This window comes from Papaver somniferum, chromosome 2, assembly GCF_003573695.1.
Source record: "Papaver somniferum cultivar HN1 chromosome 2, ASM357369v1, whole genome shotgun sequence".
Lineage (NCBI taxonomy): Eukaryota > Viridiplantae > Streptophyta > Magnoliopsida > Ranunculales > Papaveraceae > Papaver > Papaver somniferum.
Genome location: NC_039359.1, coordinates 57,628,767 through 57,655,469, shown reverse-complemented (window position 1 = coordinate 57,655,469; position 26,703 = coordinate 57,628,767). Strand labels below are relative to the sequence as shown.

The following is a 26,703-nucleotide window of genomic DNA, read 5'->3' as shown; positions in this document are numbered from 1 at the left end:
ATTTACGAAAATTGATCTCTTGCCCACTTGCTTTGCAGTATTTGTGCAAGTACTCTTTAGTAGCATGAAATTCAGATATTGTAGCCTTAGTGAAGATGAAGCTATCATCAGCAAATAATAGGTGGCTAATTGGAGGAGCTACTCTTACAATCTTTATTCCATGGATCAGGTTTGTTTTCTCAAGTTTAGAGATATAGGCTGAAAGCGCCTCAGTGCAAATAATATGTAGGTAAGGGGAGATTGGAACCCCTTGCCTTAATCCTCTTTCTGGCTTTATGTTGGACTTCCATTCAATAAAATAGAATAGGAGACAGTATTCAGGAAATTCATGATTAGACTTATACATCTTTGAGAAAATCAAGTTTAGACATAGCTTTGGCCAAGAAGGACCATTCAAGTCTATCATAAGCCTTTGACATGTCCAATTTTATGGCTGCTCATCCTACTTTTCGTTTGTTTTTTTTCTTAATGCAGTGAATCACCTCATGTGCCATTAAGACATTATCCGCAATTTGTCTTTTAGGGACAAAAGCACTCTGATGGGGAGAAATGATTTTATCCATCAGAGGCTTCATCCTGTTAGCCAAAGTTTTTGAGACCACCTTGTAAGCAAAATTACACAGGCCTATTGGCCTGAACTGGTCAACATATTCAGCCATATTAGTTTTAGGAATGAGACAGATATTAGTATGATTGAATTGTGTAAGTAAGTGTCATGTTTGGAAAAAATGCTTGACCATTTAACAAACAGATTCACCTACTACATCCCAATATACTTGATAATAATGTCATGTATATCCATCAGGTCCCGGAGCTTTTTTTGCTCCCATTTGAAATGCAGCTGTTTTAATTTCATCATCTGAGATAGGGGATGAGAGAAAAACATTATCTTCATCAGTGACCTTTGATGTCAGAGAGTCTATAAATTCATCTTGTCCCTCAGAATTTGAAGTTTTATATAGATCTTGAAAGTATGATATGAATTCAGTTCCAATAGCTTCTCTTGTAGTTAACCAATTTCCATTTGAATCTTTAATCCAATCTATATTATTTATTTTCCTACGAAACATAGTAGCTTTGTGAAAATAAGGTTTATTATCGTCACCTTCACTCAGCCAAAGTTCCCTTGATTTATCTTTCCATAGTATTTCCTCAAGAGAGTACAGATATGTCATTTTATCTTTTAGTTCAGATAAAACAGCGGTGTTAGTAGGATCATTTTCCTGTGCCAGATTAATGGCTACCTTGGTATCTCTTATGGAATATGTAATGTTTCCAAAAGAAACTTTATTCCAAAGTTTGAGTTTTTTCTTTGCTATATTTAGTTTTTGTTTAAGCTGGTAAGGTTTGATCCTCTTACACAGCTTAACCAAGCTTGTTCAATTACTGTTTTGCAGGTAGCATCTTGTGATCAATTCGACAAAAAGTGGAAGGGTCTCTGGATATTTTCAATCCCAGCACTGAGAGAAACCAAGATGGGATAATGGTCTGAAGAGATTCTTGGCAAATGTTAAGTATGAGTATCGGTAGAGTAGTTAGTTGTTAGTACACACATGTACAATCGTCCAAAATATAAAAAGCATTTGTCTAAATCTAAAGTAATCATATCCGTGTAGGATACATATTCCAGCGCGAGCTACACATACATTAACATGGATAAGCCCTTTCACCATGACTCACCATATTAAGTATCGAGCACTATATGTCTCACTTTGGAGGAGCCTTAGTATCGCGGGGCGGAGCTAGAAATCTTGCTATGGCAGGTAAACTCCAAATATGGGTGGACAATTAAGCATAGAAGGACTTGGGAGCGCAATCTATTTAGAACAGTTCACAAGGAATTAAAAGGAGTTGTCATCTGTTCATTCCCAGCCCTTTAGCAGGAAGAGGGATGAGAATCAAAAAGGAATAAATGGCCATTCAGCTCATACAAACTGAGCATAAAAAATAAATACAACAGGAATTGTCATTTCTTAAAAAGAAAAAAAAAACGATAATGTTGATGAGCACCATAAAATGATAGTCACTGTCACTTCCATTCACTTCAATTTAGATGTGAACCAAACTTTCTCCCTATAGCTAACTTCTATTCACTGTGAAGGTATGGGTGCCTGAACAGTTTCAAGTGTAGTTTAAGTAAATCTCAGCCGTCTATCATCAACTCGCGAGATGAAAGTGATATGTAAAGAGTACATCACCACTTATATATTTTTACAATTTGACAAGAGTTATCTTATGAGTGACATGAACCACCAAAACAAAGTGGACCGACCACGGAATCCTAAAAATCCATTTGGCAGAACAGCAGCCAGTATTCTCAACTCTTACCACAAAGAAAATCAGATTGAAATATCAAGATGAGAACCAATAGAAATACACAAAATTGGTTAAAAAGACCAAAAGCAATAATTTCTGAGTGAAATGGAAAGTTAGATTTTGATACTGTTTAAATAGACAAAAATGTAAAAATAGGCAGGATGTAACCAGTTTTATCGTGCCCATTTTCAAATATTTTTTCTTATTTTTAATTTACACAGGATGTATCCAGTTTCATCCTTGCTATTTTTTAAATTTAAGCTAGGATCCTTACTATGTTTTTTTTTGGCCATTTCACCCGAACTATTTTTTATTCTTTATTCGTCTATTTGAACCGTGATTTAAAAATATTTAGACAAATGACCCATTTTCCGATAGAAATATGCTGATGCGTAGATTTTCTCTATCCACACAATCTCCTTATTCTTCTATTTAATACCTATCTACTTGTTTACTTAACTTCATCAGCACTCCATACTCTAGAGAAAAAAAACATAACAAAGAAGAAACAAAAAAATCATGGCCACCACTGCAATCCAAAGGTCTGCATTCGCTGGTCAAACTGCTTTGAAGCAGCAAAATGAGTTCATTCGCAAAGTTGGCATTGTCGAAGGTGGTCGTATCTCCATGCGCCGTACCGTAAAAAGCATCCAATCAAGCATGTGGTAATTTTACAACTCGTTTCATGTCATGTAAATCAGCTTTAGAGTCTTAAACTATTTTGATATTTTCAAATCAGAATCTGAAAAAACCTCATTTTCGGGATTTTAAATAAACAGGTACGGACCAGACAGACCCAAGTACTTGGGACCATTCTCAGAACAAACCCCATCTTACCTCACTGGTGAATTTCCAGGTGACTATGGTTGGGACACAGCCGGGTTATCTGCTAACCCAGAGACATTCGCTAAGAACCGTGATCTCGAAGTGATCCACTGCAGATGGTAGGCCTGTCAATGGAAGAATATCCGTTGGATATTCAGAAATCCGATATTTGACAGGTTAAGCACTATCGGACATTCGATATCCGATAATATCCTATAGGATATCAAAATCAGATATCGATTCCGATAGGCTAAGCTATCGGATATCGGATATTTATCCCATAATATCCGGTTATGAAAAAAAATGTTAAAAATCCTTTAAAACATGTTCATAATTGAAATTTAAGTTCAATTTTTCAAACATTTCATATCGGATATCGGATATCGGATATTAGGGTAAATCACAAATAAATCATAAATATGGTTAGGGTAAATCACAAATAAATCCATGTTCTATCGGATATTAACCAAACGGATAGAGCCTAATCCGATTCCGATAGGTTAAGGAAGAAATATCTGATAAATAATCTGTATCCGATATCCGATAAAACGGATAAAATCCTATAGGATCCCGAATACTCGGAAACGGATTTCGGATATCGGACATATATTGACAAGCCTAGCAGATGGGCTATGTTGGGTGCCTTAGGTTGCGTCTTCCCTGAAGTTATTTCAAAAAACGATATCAATTTCGGGGAAGCTGTATGGTTCAAAGCTGGCTCACAGATCTTCTCTGAAGGTGGTTTGGACTACCTTGGCAACCCTAACTTGGTACATGCCCAAAGCATCCTTGTAATCTGGGATACTCAAGTTGTGCTAATGGGGTTTGTTGAAGGATACAGAGTCGGTGGTGGTCCACTTGGAGAAGGACTAGACAAACTTTACCCTGGTGGATCTTTTGACCCTCTAAGATTAGCTGATGATCCAGAGTCCTTATCTGAATTGAAGGTAAAGGAAATCAAGAATGGAAGACTTGCTATGTTCTCGATGTTTGGGTATTTCGATCAGGATATTGTTACTGTAAAGGGTCCAATTGAAAACCTTTACGACCACATCGCCGATCCTGTTGCAAACAATGTGTAGGACCCCTACGGACCGCCGCACCCTCTTCGGGCACCTCCACATAGCACCGATACTGTCCCCACTTGACCACCTTGAGGTTAGGTGTGGGGTTTTAATCCAAAAGGCCTCGGTAACCCAGCAGTGGAGAGCACGCACCGTGCCTTCTCCATTATGGTTTTGTTCATCCTTTATGCAACACCTATTTGTTGTGGTGTTTTTTGACTGTGCGGTGTTTCACAATCCCTTGCTCCGTCTTTTGATAAATCAAGGTGAACAAGAATCAATTGATAAACCAGACTTATATTCCTGAAGAACAACCTAGTATTATCAATCACCTCACAATAATCATAATCGACGCAGCAAAAAAGATATTGTGGAATCACAAACGATGAGACGAAGTGTTTGTGATTTTATTTATATCTTGCCTACCGGAGATATCAATCTCAAGCCAATTATTAAAATTGTACTTGTACGATAGAAACAACAAGATCATATCACACAACTACGAGAAAGTAGTATCGGTCTGGCTTCACAATCCCAATGAAGTCTTTAAGTCGTTAACCTGGTTTAGAAGAAGAAACCAAAGGTTAAAGGAGAATCGACTCTATCTTAGCACATTGCAGAACTCATTGAACTCACCTCCACAAATTCCAAACCATTGTTTGTCCTCAAGCAATTGATTTTTCATCCGGTTTGTTTCTCAACCATAGTCTTCCATTGCTTGAACTTGAAAAAAGTTTCATCTTTGTGTTTAAGTATGAATACCCATACCTTCCTTGAGAAATCATCAATGAATGTCAACATATATCTACCACCACCACGTGACTCCACCCGAGAAGGACCCCAAAGATCAGAATGAATGTAATCCAAAATACCCTTGGTGTTATGAATAGTTGTACTGAACTTGACACAACACTGCTTCTCAAACACACAATGTTCGCAGAAATCAAGCTTACCAGTTTTATGACCACAAAGCAATCCCTGCTTGTTCAAAACATCCAACCCCCTCTCACTCATATGCCCTAACCTCATATGCCACAACTTGGTAGTGTCGTCTTCTGAAATTGAAGAATATACATCTGCATCACCTGTAACAGTAGTACCTTGTAGTGTATAAAGACCATTAACTCTTGTACCTTTCATGATTGTAAGAGTTCCTCTTGAGATACGAATAACTCCACCTTCACCTTGATACTTGCAACCGTTTGAATCAAGTGTACCCAAAGAAATCAAATTTCCTCTCAAATACGGAACATGCCTAACCTTGGTTAAAGTCCTCACAATACTATCATGCATCTTAATTTGAATTGTACTATACCCACCACTTTACAAGTGACATTGTTTCCCATAAGAACTTTACCACCTTCTCGAGCTTGATAAGTATAAAAGCATTCTCTATGAGGATACATATGAAAAGTACAACCCGAATCAAGAATCCACCTATTATCCGAGCTTTCGGTATAAAACTGTGAGAACCGTTCCATCATCACTTTCTACTTCAACGTTTTCCGTGGTGCCTTGATTAGTATTCTTCTCAAGATTCTTCCTTTTTGGACAATTCTTCTTGAAATGCCCTCGTTCCTTACAATGAAAGCAATAGAATTTACCGGATTTAGATTTAGACCTTGACTTTGATCTACTACTATCAAATCCACCCTTTTGGTTTCCACTTCCTCTTACAAACAACCCATCTCCCGAATTATCTTTACCATCAATACCCGTCTTCTGTAACTCCTTAGAGTTCAAAGTCGCCTTAACGTCTTCCATGGAAATTGTATTCTTCCCATAAATTACGGTATCAACAAAGTTATCATAAGATGGTAGTAAGGTACAAAGCAAACCAAATGCTTGGTCTTCATCTTCAATTTTGACATCAATATTTACCAAATCCAAGAGAATTTTATTATAATCATCAATATGATCTATAATAGACATTTCTTCATGCATTCTAAGAGTATGTAATTTCTTCTTAAGATAAAGATGATTAGTCACGGATTTAGTCATGTACCTTTTCTCCAACTTGTTCCATAGCCCGTCCGGAGTCGTTTCCGTCGCAACTTCTCTCAAGACCTCATTGCTTAAACACAACAAAATTAATCCATGTGTTTTCTCCATGAGTTCTTCCTTTGCTTCATCCGTCAATGTTGTTGCTAGAGCCGTTTTTCCTTTCAAAGTTTTCACCAAACCTTGTTGTACCAAAACAGCCCTCATCTTTAGCCTCCATAGATTGAAATCATTCCTTCCATCAAACTTCTCAATCTCACACTTTGCCGCCATTGTAGATCGCTTCAAACCGGGGCTCTGATACCAATTTGATATAACCAATGACTCTAGCTAGCACAATCAATTAAGATATGAAAATGGAAATGAAATCAAATCAAGCACACACACAACACAAGGATTTATAGTGGTTCGATCAAGATGATTTACATCCACTTGCAAAGACGACGAAATGATTTCACTATGATGACCAAACAAGTTTACAAGGTTTCCCCAAATCCCCTCTCATGAACTCTTGCCTCCTTTGTGCCTCACACTCTTTCGAGAATTACATTAGTTTCTCTCTCTATTATAAAACCTAGACTCCTTTTATATCTGACCTAGGTTTACAAAAGAGACTAGTGGACTGTTAGGCCAAGTCCAAGGAGTAAGCCCAACTGAATAGTATACATGTATTCAAGGCATACATAACACAATGCATGGGCTTACGCTACTAACTTCGCTCCTGGAAAATGAATGTAATTTTCAAGGGTGTATCAATGTTTCAGGCTTGTTAAGTTTTCTGTAGTTCCTTGGGTGTACATTGTTTCAATATTAGCAGTTATCCAATCTTAAATGCTTTAATGTTTTCTATTGCATAAGACATAAGATACAGCACTTGGTATGCAAATGGAATGCCAAGAGAATAAACAAACTGCATAACTGCGGAATAAAATACTGCACGTAAGTTCTTATGCACTGCATAATATCCGCAAATTATCCAAGTTTTAGTCTGGCTGTGGCAGTAGTTTCCTAATTAAGGATATAATGAAGCATTAGATCTTTGACAACTTCTGGAAAGAGCAAGGCCAGCTCTGGTATGGCAATCTCCTCCAATCTTTATAGCTTTACGACCGTGAAGAGGCTAAATAAGTACTTCGTAGTGGATAAAGAAATACTAATTCTAACGAGACCGGAGAAAAACCATACGGTATTAAGAAAGAAAAAAAAAACTTCTAATGATACCATGCTCAATAAACAGAAGGTAACAAAAGTTCTATCAAGATATATATAAAGATAAAAATATATTTATCCAACTTGGTCTTAAATTGTATGGTTGATGTACCACGTACATAAATCCACACAAAAATCAATCAGTTTATCTCATCTTTCGAATCTTCATCCGTTTCATCGTCTTTGTTAGGTGTTTGTATTCGCCTAACATATCCTTCACATCTTTGACATTACAACCAGAACTCTTTGCTATCTGCTGGATCCGAGACTCGTCCATCATACCAAGATTGGTGTTATCTAACTCTTCATGTTGGGATTATTAGTCCCACATTATTGGGCAATCTAAGATCATGCGGCTTATAATCCCTTAGGGCCTCGCCACTCATTGCCAATTGGTTTTGAGTTGGATGCCCGTATTCTAATATGGTATCAGAGCAGGCTATTTGCGACGAGTATTTGACCGCGTTTTTACTCCGCGTCAATTGTCCACGTGTTAGACCCAACGAGGCTACACGTGAGGGAGGCGTGTTGAGATTATTAGTCCCACATTATTGCGCAATCTAAGATCCTGCGGCTTATAATCCCTTAGGGCCTCTCCACTCATTGTTAATTGGTTTTACGTGAGGGGGCGTGTTGAGATTATTAGTCCCACGTTATTGGGCAATCTAAGATCCTGCGGCTTATAATTTCTTAGGGCCTCTCCACTCATCCAATTGATTTTGAGTTGGATACCCGTATTCTAATACTTCCTTTGCCATAGAATCCATAATAGTCATGTAATTTTCGATCTTGGCATGAGATTCTTGTTCACGACCCGTTGGCACTGAATCTGCGCTGAATCCAGGAATTACAGAGAAAAACTGGCTGATAGGACCCATGTTGACAATGTTCTGGAAGCACTCATACATCATTCGCATTGTAAAGTGTCCTTCAGACGTTTTATGGAAGCACTCGGGCATCTCTTGGGCTGTAAAGTGTATTTCAGACATTTTCTGTAAAAGAACAATAGACTTTTTACACTTTTTTTTTTATAGCTATAGCTAGATAGACAATAGAATTTGAGATGTGAAGAGACTATATATATAAGAAAAAAAAAAGGATTAGATTGAGAACTCTGTTTCTCTCATAGAGTTTTACATGGATTAGGAAAACAGTATTAGAACCGGAAAACGAAAGAGTTCTAAATATAAAACCCTAAGGTCGGTGGCTCGGTATATAAGCTAGAGACACGTTTTGTATCGAACTTCTATTCTGACTTCTAAGTCGGTCCGTTTGCATGTCTATAAATACCAATCTTCTTCTCTTCTGTTTCAAGTCTTCCCCAGGAAAAACTTTATTTTATTTTATTTTGTTTGTGATCTTTCATGGCCAGAATCGCGTCTAAACGGCTACGAACTTCCCTTGACCTTGAGTATACTAAAAAAAAAATTATTCTTTGCTAGTCTGGCCATCTTGATTCTTTGACTCTTTTTTATATCCGTGCCTTTCTACAGGTTACGGGACATAAATCTCGAGTAGCTAATTTGATATCATGATATTTTATTTCCGTGTCTGATATCTCTGGTTCTTTGCATGTCTCTTGTGTTTATCTCCTGTGTTTAGGTTAAGCAATATATAACACTGGTAGTTTAGTTGCATGTTATTTGTTATTTGGGCGTGGCAGGTAATGGTTTTATGTAGTCAAGGAATAGGGTTCAAGGCGTTTTCGAGTGCAGCCGATTGTGCCGTTCAATTTCTGTTTCTCTAATCCTGTGAGCTTTAGTTAAGTGTGTTTTCAAGAACGAGATAGATAGAGCGAGGTGTTATTAGGAAGGTATGTGGCAACAATGGTGATTGGCACTTAGTTTGGGTAAGAGTTAATCATCATTCTTGCCATCACTCTTCCTCTCAACATCACCTCCATCTTTCCATTCTTGTGGACACTTCTTAATCAGATCCATAGGGTTGGACTGAAACGGTTGAACTGAAAATCGTGCTGAACTCTACTTCTTTTGAATGCTAATCTGAATTATGTAATAACCATTAACCAGCAAGCTATCTAACATCAAAGTATGCGGATGATGTACTGAAAATACTCTGAAAGGAGAAGTTAGTCAGTGTACACTTTACAACTCTACATTACAATTTCGATGCCTCCTGCAGGCTTATTCATGTGTCACAAAATGGGTTTTAGTTATAGTGCATTTAGACATAAAATCAAATATTTGCTTGTCGTTTCGACTCAAAAAAAAATCACAATAAAACTTCTAACATGTCCAATCTAATCATCATTGGTTGAGATTTTCCACTGGAGCATTTTTCCGGTCGGTGAAGAGTTATTGTACTGAAACCCAAATAACTCCCAACTACTTAATTCGAAAGTTGGTCGGTTCAAGCATGAGAACCAGAAAAGCTGTTGCAGAAATTCATTTATTTGTTTCTCCAAGTAACGACATTATCTTCGGTTAAGCACGTGAACAGCATATGATTTTTCAAAAAGAAAAGAAAAAAGAAAAAACAGAAAACCATTTAAATTGAATTGATGATAACGATGAAAAAAGTATTTCGATCGCTTCTTTCTTTTCACTCTGTTCTTTTCAAGTAGCAGGGGAACCAAAACAATGAAAAATTCTGCTTCTACTTCATCAACAACAAACAATAAGAAGAAGAACAAAGCTAATGATCAGTATAATGAAGATAATGAATCAGGTACATCTTTTAACTATCCACAATTAATTCATTCTGCTAAAATACCAGTACCTGAACAAAAAATATCTGCTTATCTTTCTAAACTTTAAAGAGGTGGCTTTATTCTGATACCATGTTAGAATTCGGACATCCAACTCAAAACCAATTGGCCATGAGTGGATAGGCCCTAAAGATTATTAACCGCAAGATCTTAGATTGCCCAAACAATGTGGGACTAATAATCTCAACAGAATCATTGCTTACAGTGAAAACACCATCCAACTTTTAGATATTGAAAACGATCATATTATGGATGATGATAATCAGCTTCTTCTCGACTTAGATGCTCGAAACTTTTTCACACAGTCCTCTAGAGACTCTCTCACAAAAAGCTATAGTTTCTTTAGAAATTTCTTTGTGTAACCCTGTATTAGTTCATTCAGTAAACACCCAGTTACCATTCTATGCGATACTACATAGAAACGATGTTGGAACTGTTATTGATTTCGAGCCGGTTCTACCCAGCAACCCTGCGTTTTCTGTTTCTGGTGTCGTGCAATCACAGAGATTTTCCGTTCAAGCAATTTCCAGGATGCGATCAGTTTCTGGTGGAGATATTGGTGTGGTTTGTGATACCTTAGTTGAAGATGTCCGGGAGCTCACCGGATATGATAGAGTGATGGTTTACAAGCTCCATGAAGATGAACATGGTGAGGTTATTTCGGAGGTAAGGAGGTCGGATTTGGAGCCTTATTTAGGATTGCATTATCCTGCAACGGATATCCCACAAGCGGCTAGATTTCTGTTCCAACAAAGCCGAATTCGGATGATTTATGATTGTCATTCAGATCATGTTCCAGTTATACAAATCAAAGAATTAAGGCAACCATTGTTGTTAGTGAACTCAACTCTTCGATCACCCCATGCTTGTCATACACAGTATATGGCCAACATGGGTTCAATTGCTTCCCTTGTTATTGCGATTCTTATTAACGAGAATGGGTCGTTGAAGCTTTGGGGTTTAGTTGCTTGTCACCATTCTTCACCCCGTTATGTTCCTTTTCCGCTGCGATACGCTTGTGAATTCCTCATTCAAGCATTTGGTGTACATTTGAGTAGAGAGCTTAAATTGGTGTCACAACTAGAGGAGAAAAAAACTCTCAAAATGCAAACCTTGTTGTGTGATATGCTTCTTAGGGATGTCCCATTTGGGATTGTGACTCGGTCTCCTAATGTCATGGACCTGGTAAAGTGTGATGGCGCTGCATTGTATTATGAAGGAAAATGTCAGTTGTTGGGTGTTACTCCAAATGAAATACAGATAAAAGATATTGCAGATTGGTTGCTTACATACGATTGTGAATCAACAGGGTTTACTACCGACAGTTTAGTCAATGCTGGGTTCCCTGGTGCAGAGTTGCTCCTTGACGTGGTATGTGGCATGGCCACCGTAAGAATTACATCAAAGGATTTCTTGTTCTGGTTTCGATCTCGCATTGAAAAAGAAGTTAAATGGGGAGGATCTAAGCATCAGTTTAGGGATAAAGATAATGATGGAAAGATGCACCCTAGGTCATCATTCAAGGCTTTCCTTGAGGAAGTTAAATATAGAAGTTTGCCATGGGAACTTTTGGAAATGAATGCGATTCATTCTTTACAACTGATCATGCGAGGTCAAAGTGGTACTAGTATGTCAATTGGGCGGCAACTGATGACTGAAGGGGTGGATGAACTTAGATCTGTTGCATCCAAAATGGTCAATCTGATCGAGACAGCAATAGTCCCAGTTATTGCCGTAGATTCTGATGTCAACGTCAATGGATGGAACACCAAAGTTGCTGAATTGACAGGGTTATCACATACTAGAGCTTTGGGTAAATCCCTTGTTAATGAGCTCTTCCATGAAGAATCCCATGAAGCTGTTGATTATCATCTCTCTCGAGCTCTCCAAGGTAAGCACTTAAAATGGCAAGAGTTGTATTTGGTATTCAACTGGCTCTCATGTTTTGATTACACTCTCAACTTATTTCGTATGTTTACTATGAAATGTCAGTGTTCCTTCATTTTATTTTCTCCAGGCGAGGAGAGAAAAAATGTCCAGATAAAATTGAGAACTTTCGGGATACAACAGCAAAATGAGGTTGTATGTATAGTTGCAAATGCATGCACCACTAAGAGCTGCTCAGGCAATGTTTCTGGTGTATCCTTTATGGGCCAAGATGTCACGACAGAGAAAGCTCTCACGGATAAATTTATTCGCTTGCAAGGAGATTACAAGGCTGTCATACAAAGTCTTGATCCGTTGATTCCACCGATATTCGCTTCAGATGAGAATGCATGTTGCTGTGAGTGAAACACAGCAATGGAAAAGCTGACAGGTTGGCCAAAGGGAGAAATTATTGGTAAAGTACTTCCAGGAGAAATATTTGGGAAGTTGTGCCGTCTGAAAGATCAAGGTGCTATCACCGAGTTTATGATCCTCTTGTATCAGGCAATTTGCAGCCACGTTACCTTGGAGTTTCCATTTGCTTTTTTTGATAGGAAAGGGGAACACCACAAGTTAATATTAACAGTAAATAAGAGGGTTGATATGAATAGGAAGACTATTGGATGTTTCTGCTTCCTGCAAATGCCAGTGCCTGACCTAATACAAGATACGCAAAACCAGCAAGAGAGAAAGTGTCTTGCAAGACTTAAGGAGTTGGCTTATATTCAAGAAGAGACAAAAGCGCCTTTGGGGGGAATTCGTTTTGCCCACAAACTCCTTGGATCTAGTTCTATATCGGATCAAATGAAGCGGCTTTTAAAGACCAGTGATGCATGTGAGAGGCAGATGACAAAGATCATTGAGGGATGCAGTTTAGAAAGTATCCAGAAGGGGTAAATCTTCTTTAGACTAAATTCGGAATTTTATACCTGGTCAGCTTGTAGGGATCACATTGTTCAATTTTGTCATTTTGCTTTAGACTAAGTTCAAAAATTTCCTTATTCATTTAGCAGGTCTATGGAGCTATGTATGGATTGGTTTCCCCTCGGAAGTGCCATGGATGCAATTGTTAGTCAAGTAATGATTTTGTTGACAGAAAAAAATTGGCAGCTCGATTATGAAATCTCAGAACGAACCCAAGCATTATCCATGTACGGTGATCAAATTAGACTCCAGCAACTTTTAACAGCTTTTCTGGTACATATAATACTTCGTGCACCATCCTCCGTGGGTTGGATAAATATTGAAGTTGAACCCAGTTCTATTTCATATCAGGGTTCATGGCCACTTTTGCAAATACAATTCAGGTATACGATCGTTATAAACTTTATTGTACATATTAATGCACATGCTATAAACTAAAATGACAACCTTAATCTAGTTATCCTATATTTGTGGAGGTTATCGATATTTCTTGTTGATGATTAAAATATCACAAACCATTATATGTAGACTGGCTCATCCTGGCAAAGGTCTCCCTTCAGAACTCATACAAGATATGGTTGGCAGAGGAACACAGTGGTCTTCATCGGAAGATGTAGGGTTAAACCTGTCAAGGAGGCTTCTCAAGATGATGAATGGTAGAATTTGTTACATCAGGGAAGCGGAAAAATGCTTCTTCCTCATTCATATCGAGTTTGCAACTTCTTGGAATGCATGTTTGGGATCAGAAGATGTCTTGCAAGTTAACAAATCCAGCTAGCTCATTCCAACAAGCGCATAATTTTCGACAAGCAACGGTTTCTCTTCATTCCATATTGTATATAAAAGGATATATTCAGCTACTTAACTACTTATGCACCTTTCTGATGATTCTACCTTTTCCTGTGTTATTTGCGAACAGACACGGGATTAAGACACGGAATGAGTTTTGTGGTGTCAGCATGCATGTTTTCTTTAGGTGAACAAATTTCCTTCAGGAGAAACAACACAGATCACATACACATGTTGTTGAATATTCTGATCAAATATCCAAAGTTATTTTCTAAGTTAGAGAATCTATGAGTGATAAGAACCAAAGCGATCGTGTAACTGAATCTGGTTAGTTACAATTTGAATCAACTTGATTTTTCAAGTTAGAAGTTGTGACCCTTCACAGTATAAGGACACTAGACAGAAGAGATGTCTTCTGGTGTAGGTTCTCAAGAGACACATCACTTGGGAGTCTATAAAAGAATCCAAAGATACTGTACATGTATGAGTTCTTATTCTCTTCTGTTTTCTCTGTTTGTGTTACATAGAACAAGTAGTAATATCAAAGGAGTTCAAGGGTGATTCGTCGATTTTGTTGGTCATCGATCACACAAGGCTTGTTGTATCCTGGAAGCTATTTGCAATTAGTCCCTGCAACAACTCTAATCGAGTGGGAGCAAATAATGCTTTAAAGAAAGCGTGTTACGCGCCTCAACCCATGATCGTTTCTATTCCATGCCCTAAAATTTCTAACACATGTATCAGTATTACTACGCCACTACGAAAGAAAACAAACAGTTGCATTGTAAGCTCATAATACATTTCCTTCAAAATATCTGAAAGTTATAGGAACCTATACACATTGTGCTAGTTATATTACTGCTCGGTATAGTTTAGCATTTGTACTAAGTTCTGCTAGCGAGAATACATAGTCCACCTACTGCATTTGTATAAAGTTCGCCTAGCAAAAACCTACTGCAAATTTTAGCATTTGTACTAAATTCAGCTAGCAAAAACTCAATAATACATAGTTGAACGTATTGCAAATTTAGTATGTGTACAAAGTTTGGTAAGCAAAACTGAAGGATACCTAGCCGAATCTATGAATTTAGCATATGTATTGAGTTTGGCTGGCAAAACTAAAGAACAGATATCCGAACCTATTGCGAATTTAGTATTTGGCTAGGTGAAAAATGGATACTCCTAGTCAGTGCTTTTTGTTTTTGCAAAACGGGACAATGATGATCGGCAGGGTATATATAACAATTCTTGGCCGATTTTAGAAGACCAGAGTAAAGTTTGGGTAGAAAATAAAATGTATATAGCTAGTACTCGAATCCTACAAAGCTAGAAAATAATATGAGAGAGGATATGTCATTTTTCGTAAGTCCCAAATTGATGGATAACCATAATATGTAACCCTAGTAAGTCCTTTAATATATGGTCCAGCTAATTAATTATTCATGATCAAATCATTTACTGTTTAAGAGTGCATGTAACTATTCTTGCTTGGCTCATTCGCTTTTATCTTTGTACCATGTGGTTTAGAATCATTTACTCTAATGTGATTGTGATGGTAAAAGATTTCTTGGGATTCAGTGAGATTGTCAAAGTTTGCGGGGTTTTTTTCTCTCTCTCTTTTACTTTGTACCATGTGGTTTAGAATCATTTACTCTAATGTGAAGTTTCTTTGCTGGAACATGAATGGGTGTTGTTCAGATAAGAAATGGTTGCATTTAGCTAATATATTTAGAAAAAATAAATTTGATGCTATTTGTCTTATTGAAATTATGGTAAATGTAGATACTGTTAGAAAATACACACACCATTTGCCGTATGATTCTTGGTATATTATTCATGCTGAAGGAAAATCTGGGGGATTGCTTTAGGTTATTTTGCTAAGTCTTCTATAGATATTTTAAGTAGCTTTCTTAATATGATTCATATATTGTGCGATGTTACTCCTGGGATTAAAAATTGCATTGTTTCTTTTATTTATGGAGCTCTCAGTAACATTGGAATAAAGAATCAATGGAATTTTCTTAACAGCATGAATGAGTCTAATAAAAGACCTTGGTTATTTTTAGGGGACTTTAATTTCATTCTAAATGCTTCTGAAAAGCAGAGTGGTAATTTGAATATTTCCTTCCCTCCTGATTTAGTTAGAAGAAGTCTAGTAAAAATGAAGATGAATGAAGTTTTTTCTTTTGGAAATCCTTTTACATGGTGTAATAGGAGATTTAAAAACCCTGATGAGCTGATCTTTGAAAAAATAGATAGGGGTTTTGTTAATGATGATTGGTTCTCTGTTCTGCCGCAAACTCGTATAACAAATCTTGCTAGAGTTTACTCAGACCACAGCCCCATTATGCTTAAGTGTTTTCACCTTGAACAACATCTTAATATTCCTTATTAATTCTTGGTCTAAATAAGTCAATGGTTCTCCGAGTTTCATTATGGCTGGTAAACTAAAAAATCTTAAGCATGATCTTAGTAGATGGAATGTGTTCTCTTTTGGTCATATTAAAAATACTATTAATCAGTTGAATGCTGAGATTGAAAAACTGCATAGTGTACAGTATACCCCTAATACTGGTAGTTTTATCCTTAACTATTCTAATCAACTGGATTATTGGTAAGAAATAGAAAATAATTTCTATAAGCAGAAATCTAAGATCGATTATTTCACTCAGTATGATAGGATCATTAGGTTTTTCCATAATACGGTAAAACTCAGAAATATGTATAACACGATACATACTATTAAAGATGAGCATGGTAATTGGTTGGATAGTAGAGATCAGGTTGTAGATCTGCTTACAAAACATTTTAATAAGATCTATACAACATCAAATCCTAGTAGCTCTGATATTCAATCTGCTCTATGTAATATTCAGCCTATTGTTACTGATGACATGAATATTTCCTTAATTGCAATACCTACTGTTGAGGAAATTTATAGTACTGTGAAGAATATGGATCCCTAGAAATCTCCAGGTCCAGATGGTTATGCAGCTGGGTTTTTTCGTCATAATTGAAATGAAATTTCAACTGAAGTTATATTGCATGTCCAAAAAAATTTCAAAAATAAATTTCTTCTTAGACAAATGAACCATTCTTTTATTACCCTAATTCCTAAAATAAATAACCCATATACACCCCATGAGTTCAGACCCATTAGCTTATCAAATACCATATATAAAATCATTTCAAAAATCTTAACTAATAGGTTGAAGCCTTTGATGGATTCAATTATTTCGCCTTATCAATCAGCTTTTGTTTCTAATAGACAAATCCAAGACAATATTATCATCTCTCATGAAATTTTGCATTCCTTTAAAAAGAAAAAGAAAAAAAGTTAAAAATGGGTTCATGGCTATTAAACTAGATATCTCTAAAGAATTTGATAGGTTAGAATGGTCATTTATCATTTCTGTTTTTAAGAAGCTAGGTTTTTCTGAAGACTGGTATCATATGATCTTTCAATGTATTAGCACTATTTCATATTCAGTTCTGGTTAATGGTTCTCCAGGGGATATGTTCTTTCCTTCAAGGGGTATTCGGCAAGGGGATTGTGTTTCTCCGTATATTTTTATCATATGTATGGAGGTATTGTCGCAACTTCTTATTAAGGATGAAAAGGATAATATCATACAAGGATTTAGAGTAAATAGTAACAGTCCTTCTATTTCGCATCTTTTCTTTGCTGACGATTGCATGTTGTTTTCTAAATCTTCTTTGTCTTATGCTAGAAACCTTATGAAAATCATAGATACTTTTGCTAAGGCTTCTGGGCAAGACATTAACTTGAAAAAATCTGGTTTCATCACTAGTGCAAAAACTCATCATAAACATATTAAACTTCTGTCTAGGACTCTTAAGATTAAGTAATTGTAAAAGAACTAATCTTAATATAGCTGGTAGAACTGTGGTAGTTAAACATGTTCTCTCTAGTATGGCTACTTATCAGTTATCTTGCTATCCCTTACCTAAAAAGATCACTTCCAAAATTGATTTTATAGAGAGAACCTTTTCGTGGTCAAAAAAGAATCCCACGTGTGATGTTTATTTTCGCTCATGGGATGATATTGGTAAGTCTAGAAGCTGTGGAGGGCTTGGTATTAGGAATACTTTTGTTACTAATAGAGTTTTTATCAGTAACTTAGGCTGGAGACTTATGCAAAATCCAGATAATTTGCTTTCGATTTTCGTAAAACATAAATATTATCCTAATCAGAATTTGTTAGAAATTGATAAAGCTGCAGATGGGTCCTCTTGGATATGGAAAGGTATTGTTAAGAGTTTATCTTTTATTAGATCCAATATAATTAAGAAAGTAAATGATGGTTCTTCTACTAACATATGGAATGATATTTGGTTGCCTTATACTAATTCTCTTCTGGTTTTTATTAATCCTAATTACAAAGATTATAGTTATGTTAAGGATCTGATTGATAAGAATAATAACTGTTGGAATCTGTCTTTGCTAAATGAATTATTTGGGCCCGAAGATGTTAAAAGGATTAGATCTATTAGTCTAAATCTTAATCAAGATGATAAAATAATGTGGGCTCATACTCATAATGGTTTGTTTACAATAAAATCGTCATATGAAGCATATGTGAATGAGGATTATTCAATTGAAGATTCTTTCTTCTGGAAGAAAGTGTGGTCTTTAGACTGTCTTCCAAAGATTAGGTTTTTCATATGGAAAATCTTTGCCTATATGTTTACGGTGAACTCTTTACTGAGCTTTTATAATCCTTTGGTTGATGATACTTGTCCCTTATGTGGGATTGTTGTTGAAACATCCTTACATATTTTTGTTAAGTGTCCCATTGCATCACATATATGGTTTGGGTTATCTTTTCAACATTTAATTTCTACTGAGTTGCAAGAGTTAGATGATTATTTTATGTCCTAGTTGAATGATGGTCATGGTGATTCCCCGTATGACGTTAACTGGCCAAGTATTGCTGCTGTTATAATGTGGTGCATTTGGAAACTTAGATGTGATGTGATATTCAGAAAGATTGCTATAGATATGAATAAAGTTAATCTATATGTAAAGAGAATGTTGCATTCATATGTTAAGCTTAGAGTTCATGCTAAGGTTATGAAGCAGGAGAATAAGTATTCCAGAATAGAGGTATACCATTTTATGTTTATTGATGACTCTTTTAAAGACTTTAATATGGGTTTGGGTATTCTTTGGTGTGATATTACAGGTACAATAAAAGGTACTAGAGCATACTTTGGACTGATTCCTGATGCGGTTGGAGCTGAAGCAACTGCACTTTTTTGGGTATCTCTTGGGCACAAGAATTGAAGCTATCCAAAGTCACTTTTGTTAGCGACTGTCTCCAAATAGTGGATTTTGTGAATGGAGACTGTACAAATATCGTGTGGTGGTGTAGTGATGTCTTTCCTGACTGTCGTAGCTTGATGTCTAGAAGTACTACTTTTAAAATTATGTACATTAATCGCGTGAAAAACAATCTAGCTGATAAGCTTGCTAGAAAAGCTAGAAAATGTTGTATTAAAAACATATGGACTACTTTTCCTCGTTTTTTGGATGGTCTTGTAAGAAAAGAGGCCTTTAAGTGCACTCTGTAACTCTTTTCTAGCTTAATATATTTTGGTGTTTCTTAGCAAAAAATAAATAAAAATCTATCCAAAAAAATAAAAAATAAAAATCATCTTTTTCCAATGAAAACAAGACAAGCTTGGGAGGCAACTATTGGCGAATGGAGGATAAGCCCAAATAAAAGGATATAGGCTTTTCAATAAATCCAGAGCCCTTTAAGCCAGTTGAATTTGAGTTGCCTGAAGTTGAAAAAGAAACCTGTTCTTAGGCATACTCTTTTTGAGGCATACTCATTCATTATACCATCTAGGGTGGATTTATAAGGGGTGTCTAAAGGTAGTGCAATTACCCATATATCCTTAAACAATTTAAATTACTAGAGTGCCCTTTTCCAAAAAAACTTAAAATCAAAAATCAAAATAAACTTTAAACTTAAATATCTTGGACTCCAATTCAATCAAGAAATTGATCAAGCAAAGCAAACAAGAATCGAAGTGAGCGATGCTGGAGTGCGAAATTCAAATCTCAATTGCTCTTAGATGTATTTTAGAATGTATATGTAACAAACCCATCTTGTTTTTGATTGATTTTATTTTGTTTGATCAATAAAATATAATTTCAAAGATGAAATTCGGGTTTTCAGAAGATCGGTTCGGCTGATCTTGGAGTATCAATTTTGAGCCGAACCTAGTGTATGATTTAGAGAAACACTATGTTCGGCTAATGTGACTTTGCTAGATTTTGTTCGAATTAGCCGAACCTAAATTCATCAAGAGTGAAGTTCGGCTGATAACTTTTCAGCCGAACCTCAGTTTTTTGAAAATATATCAGGTTTGGCTGACAAGTTATCAGCCGAACCTAGGCATATTTTCAGAAAATGGAGGTTCGGCTGGAAAGTTATCAGCCGAACTGTTCATCTGGTCAATAGATCTGGGTTTTAAAAATTCAATTTTTTGACAGATTCAACTTATAAAAAGAAATTAAACCTCATATGTAATCTACCTCTGATTTGAATCACACATTTTGGTCACTTCTAATCACTCAAATCTCAAAATTCAAAATCCAACTTTTTTTTCACTTCTTCTTCTTCTTCCTCTCAAAAACCCCAACTCTCTCACATAAATTTGATTTTATACTAATTCACCACTAATAATTTAATTTTTAAACAATTCTTAAAATTGCTAGATAATCAAATCTAATCGTAATCATTAATACTAATTATGTAAGGGTAGTTATGCCATTATCAAAAAGGGTGGATAAGGGATGATGTTGTTTTTTATTTAGTGACCCTTGTTATTTTTTATTTAGTGACCCTATTTTGGCATTATTTAGTATGCTTCAAAAAAAAAATCAGTATGCCTCAAAATAGGTTTCTTGAAAAATATTATCATGGCTTCATATGCTTGAAGAAACTCTTGTAATCATGAGGCGTTCCTCAAGAAGAAGAGAAAGGCAAATGTGAACGTGTTTCGTAGAAAAACTGCCAAAATGTTGGCACCAATGCCTCCTAGGCCTTAGTGTAGAATTCAGTTTCTAATCTTAAGGTCATGGTTGCAAGGCTTGGTATACCACCTGAAAAAGAATAGGAGAAGAAGAAAAAAATAGGTGGTCTAGGATACCCTTTTGTTGTTGTTGTTGGTACTGTGCTGCTAGTCTGCTACTGGACACAAGCTGGCTTTAAAAAAGAACAAATTTTTGGGCACTACTTAAAATTGGAGGGGGACTACTCTTCAATTTTTTGGGTGGATATTAGAAGTAATTATGAATCACCCCTTATCTAAAAATTTTTAATACCAAACTTTCCCTTGATAATTAAATTAGTTAGTGTAATGATTAATTAGTGAGGTTAGATTAATTAGTTGGGTGTTTTTAAAAGAATAATTTTTGAGAAGAAGGGGGTTTTCTTTTTTTGTTTTATTTTAAAGATGGTTGATTTCGAAATGAGGGTTTTGAGTACTTAGGTATACTTCAAATTTAGTTAATGTTGCTTGAATTGGCAAAAACTTTCGAAAAAATGAAAAATTTATAAACTGATTTCGACCATGGAAATAAAGTTAGGCTACGACATCTGAAGAACAGGTAGCCGAACGCATCTGCAAGTGTAGTTCGCCTAATGGTTCTGAAGACACAGGTATCCGAACTCAGCTTTAATGGAGTTTTTGCTTTTAGAGAAAAGTTCGGCTAGGAAAAAAAAGTTACGACGTAACCGAACTAAAAGTTCGGCTGGGGAAAAATAAAATCGACGTAACCAAAATCAATATATAGGTTTTCAGAGAAAAGTTCAGTTAGGAGAAAAAAATTGCGACGTAACCGAACTAAAATTTCGGCTGGGAAAAGAAATTGCGACGTAACCGAACTAAAAGTTCGGATGGGAAAAAAATTGCGAGGTAATCGAACTTTTCTCAGAAAGAAAAAACTCCATTAAAGTTGAGTTCGGCTAGTTCGACAAACTGTTTCATATAATTCCTAGCCGAAATTCTCTCCGCAACTTCCATTTTCAACTCATTTTGATGATTACTACTCATTTTTCTACCAAGTAATGGGTTTTGTGGATTTTTTTTTGAATCGAGCCAATGAAGCGGAAAGAAGAGAAGAAAATGAACCCTCTAATAGTAACGGATTTGTGAAAAATTAAAAGTAATGGATTTGTTATAATTTTGATTTTGTTTTGTTAATGATTTAGATTAGGTTATATATATATATATGTGAATATTTATTAGACTAGTTTTAGTTTTAATTAGGTTAAGGGTAGGTTAGTCATTTCCACACTTTAGGACACCCCTTACAAGTATAGGGTAGACATTCCTATCACAAAATAGTCCCCTTCCATTTTTGAGAAGTCCCCAAAAAATCGTTCCTAAAAAATCAAAACTTTATTGCAAAATATAAGTGGGCTCATATATACACAACTATAACTTCTTCTATGCTTTAAAAAAAAGAGAGAGAGAAAGAAAGAAAGAAAAGATACAACTTCTTTTTTCTTATCTGAAATTTGATACAGAGAAACGTGTAGTATTTGGTCTCAGAAGCAAACATTGGCCGTCTTATATTAAGTTCTTGATTATTACATGAATAAAAAATATTAAAATCAGAAAAGGAAGACGAAGAACTACTCAAGGAACTTGTGGAACTTCATCGACAAAAGGTATGTGGAGACTTGAACTTATCTATCACTCAAAAGTATATCTATCTTATCTCCCATTTTGAGACAAAAGCCGTATTGCTATATCGACTTCGATTATATACATTTGCTATTTCGAGCCGATTTTATCTCGCTTATCTATTTCTCGAAATATGTGTTGGTAAGCTTTCGCTTTGGACAAGTTCATCTTTACTCGTGACAAAAGTCATGTTGATTATTTCAATAACTTGAAAATCGCTTTGATGAAAATAGTTTGTGGATAATGACTATTTTAACATCCTCTAAGAAAGTTTCAATGCTTGAAATTAGAGTTTAGAACAAGTAACCATGTTTGGATATAAACATCGTGTGTTCTCACATTCATATAAAAGTCCAAAACCGGGAACCTAAAGTATGCGTACCCGTACGCGTACCAGCGGTTGTTGGAAATCTGGGCAGGTATGTGTACCCGTACGCATACTGACTGAAGTTTCACGTCCGTGAATTTCTGCTGGAGTTTGGAAGTGTGAATTGGTATGCGCACCCGTACGTGTACTGGCGTCACCAAATTCGGCCCGACTACTTAGGTATGCGTACACGTTTGCATACTTAAGTAGGTTACTTTATAAAATCGATTTATTCATGAACTAAAACATTTATATAATAAGGAATGCGATCTTTGCAAACCGTGGCTATAATGTTCATGAATTGATCCGGGTGAATCAAAATTGATTTTGCTTCGATTGTGTCTTGTATACTTTCTATGAGATCTAAGAAATTGAACAACTCTCTAACTAGTTCATTTGAGTCATTAAGGTTGATATGAAAGTGCTCATATGGCTAACCATTGGTTGACTATTGTTGAATCGACTAAGTGTACACGTTTAGGTATGGTTACTCAAACCTAAATGAAGGTGCATTTCATTTGTGTATAACAATCTAAGTTCGATCTAATGGTTGAAAGATATTGAATTCTTTGTTGCCAAGGTAACTTAGATTGCAAACCTGATTTGAAATCTATATAAAGGAGAGCTCTAGCAACTGGGAAACCTAGTCCCCATACCTCCTGTGTGATACTAGTTGTATAATCTAGAGTTAATTCTCCTTTAACCTTAGGTTTTTCACGAAACCCTGTAGGTTAACGACTTGAAGAATTCATTGGGATTGTGAAGCCAGACCCAACTATTTTCAATGTAGTTGCGTGATCTGATCTTGCTATTTTCTATCATGTATGAGTACAATCGTAAGATTGTATTGACATTTATATCTCTGATAGGAAAGATTGAAAAGTAGTCACAAACACCTTCGTCTCATCGTTTATGATTCCACAATATCTTGTTTCGTTAATTGATTAAGATTATTGTGAGGTGATTGATAATACTAGGCTGTTCTTCAGGAATATAAGTCCGGGTTATCAATTGGTTCCTGTTCACCTTGATTTATCAAAAGACAGAACAAAACTTGTAGGCATGTCTGTGGGAGACAAATTTATCTATTAAATATATTTTTATGTATGATACATATTTGTTTATCAAGTCTTCGAATTTGGGTCGTAGCAACTCTTAGTTGTGGGTGAGATCCTCTAATGGAATCAAGGGCGTAGTATCCTGCTGGGATCAGAGATGTAAGAAGTACGACTGTACCTTGAATCAGTGTGAGATTGATTAGGGTTCAACTACATTCCAGACCGAAATTAGTTTTGTAGTAGGCTAATATCTGTAGAAGCTTAATACAGTGTAGTGTTCAAATCTGGACTAGGTCCCGGGGTTTTTTTTCATTTGCGGTTTCCTCGTTAAAAAAACTTCTGGTGTCTGTGTTATTTCTTTTCTGCGTTATATTTTGTTATATAATTGAAATATCACAGGTTGTGCGTCGAATCGGTCAATTGGTAAATCGAACCTTTGGTTGTTGATTGAAATTGATTGATACTTGAACATTGGTCTTTGGTACCATTCAAGTTATTTCTCTTATATTCAATCAGGCTCGCAAATCTTTATTTGTTTGATTGTGGATTGAATTGAGAGATTGAGATATCTCTTTGATAAACTTTTCTTAAGATTGAGTCTAACTGTCTATTTGATTCTCTTGAAAGTATATTGGAGTTAGTCCATACGGATTGCTAAACGAAATATTGGGTGAGTTGTTAGAACCCCGCTTTTTCATTTTCCATCTTGAATGAAACAGTCTCAGCATTTGCTAACCCCACGGGATCTCAAATCACCAACAACAATAGATCATTAACAAAATCCCTAAAAATTCTAACCCAACAAAATTAAAACAAACCCAAATCATAACTCAAAACTCAAAACTCAAAAGTAGAAGACTAGTTGTGTTGATTTATCTTACCAGAGTGTTTATAGGAGTTGATGTTGTAGAGATTGTTAGGTTCTTTACCGAACTGAACCATGTGAATTCCATTTCCAAACTCTTTGACGAGGAAAGCCTTGTTCTTCTTCACGATCTCAAATCAAAAACCATGGAAATTTAGGAATTTCATACAAATCAGGTTCAATCAAACCCAGAATCAAAGATCAAACATCGCTATAAATTCAAGTGAGACACTATATTATACTTACAAGGAAATGAGAAGTTTAATTAGGGCTTTTGTTCTTCTTTGTGTTGTTGTTATCGATAGTTTTTGGAGACTAGGGAAAAAAGAATAAACCCTAAAACAACGTTTATATGTAAACCTTAAAACCCTAAGGCGAAAAATAAATAGGTTGGATCAAGTTGGATTTGATATCCCTGAAATTGAATTTCAGACATGATTGAATGATAAAAGAGAATGAGAGATGAGAACGAGAGATAAAGAGAAATAAGATAATCAGATAGAATAGAGATCGATGATAATATAAGGCTAAACTCAAGTCAGTTTCACATATGAATGGGATGAAATCGAGTCAGCTTAAATGTCTGTGCAACCACACTCACGATTCGCATGCGTATAACACAATTCAGTTGCGAATCGTAACAGGTTCAAACAATTGCGAGTTTTGTAACTGATCTGAACTGTTGCAAAAATTTAGCAACTGAAATTCGCAACTGAAATTCGCAACTGAAATTTCGCAACATAGGCTAAGCAGTTGCGACTTCTAGTTACTAATCCATGAATTTAGTGTAGTGAAGGTTGAGAGCTTATGCATGTGGAGTTGATACCAGGCACGGAGTGTGCTAAGGTTCTTCTCTGGTCTGGAGATGGATCGAATTCAGATAATAAGTAATATGTGAAACTCTTATTTGGGAATTTTCAAGACTTGTGGACGAACACGCTAAGGACCCATCTAGCAGTCCTATAAATTCAGTCAAGTTCCATAAAACTTGCAATTTCTACTCTTTATCGAATACAGAAAATGAGTCATATGTACAAAAACCATTAGGTATGGGAGTAATGGACTACTAAAATATGAGTATGGATGAAATGGACACATACAAAATTTAGTCATATATGCGCTTTACCTTTAAATTTATTTTTGTTCTATTATTTCCTCTCTCCCCTATTTAAAACTAATCGCAAGAAATGTCTTAATTTTCTAAATATTCGTCAGATTTTAATAAAATTTACATTTACGAAAAGGGCGCGAAAGTATCTATAAAGAAAGATTCATTGTTGTTATAAAATTCGAAAAGAAAGAAACTTAATTTGAAACCAGACTGCGGATACATTGTGTACCTGGATAAAACTTATTTTCTATAAGAATATGCATTATACACCCAGGTGCACCTGGACAAAACTTATTTCCTATAATAATATGCGTTATGCACCCAGGTGCAACCTGGACCATACCAATTTCCTATAGAAATATGGATTATTCATCCAGGTGCAACCTGACCAAAACTTATTTCCAATAAGAATACACATTATGCACCGAGGTGCAACCAGGACTGAAAATACGAAGGTACCCAAATATACCTCAATCTAAAACTTTCCCACCTATAATTCCTTTCTCCAAAAGTGATTGTCTATGGACTGAGTAGAGACAATACAACTAATCGGTTCACACTTCGTTTGATCGTTTATGGATACGAGATCGAGACAATACGACAACAAGATAACTTGCGTGATTGACCATGGATACAAGATCGAGACAATACAACAACAAAGTATGATTACTTGATAATAGGTTCAGACTTAACCAAACACTATAGGATTGCTATCAAGTAATTAGGAATTAAGGTTTGTGCATTTTACTTCTAATTATAATAAAAAAATTATAATTGCGAAAATAGAAAAGTA

The 26,703-nt window shown here is 35.8% G+C and overlaps 2 pseudogenes; both read left to right on the top strand.

The window, feature by feature from the left end:
* Positions 1-2,788: 2,788 nt before the first annotated feature.
* LOC113351119 lies at positions 2,789-4,223 on the top strand (annotated as a pseudogene).
* Positions 4,224-9,407: 5,184 nt separating this feature from the next.
* Positions 9,408-21,431, top strand: LOC113347738 (annotated as a pseudogene).
* The last annotated feature ends 5,272 nt before the right edge of the window (positions 21,432-26,703 follow it).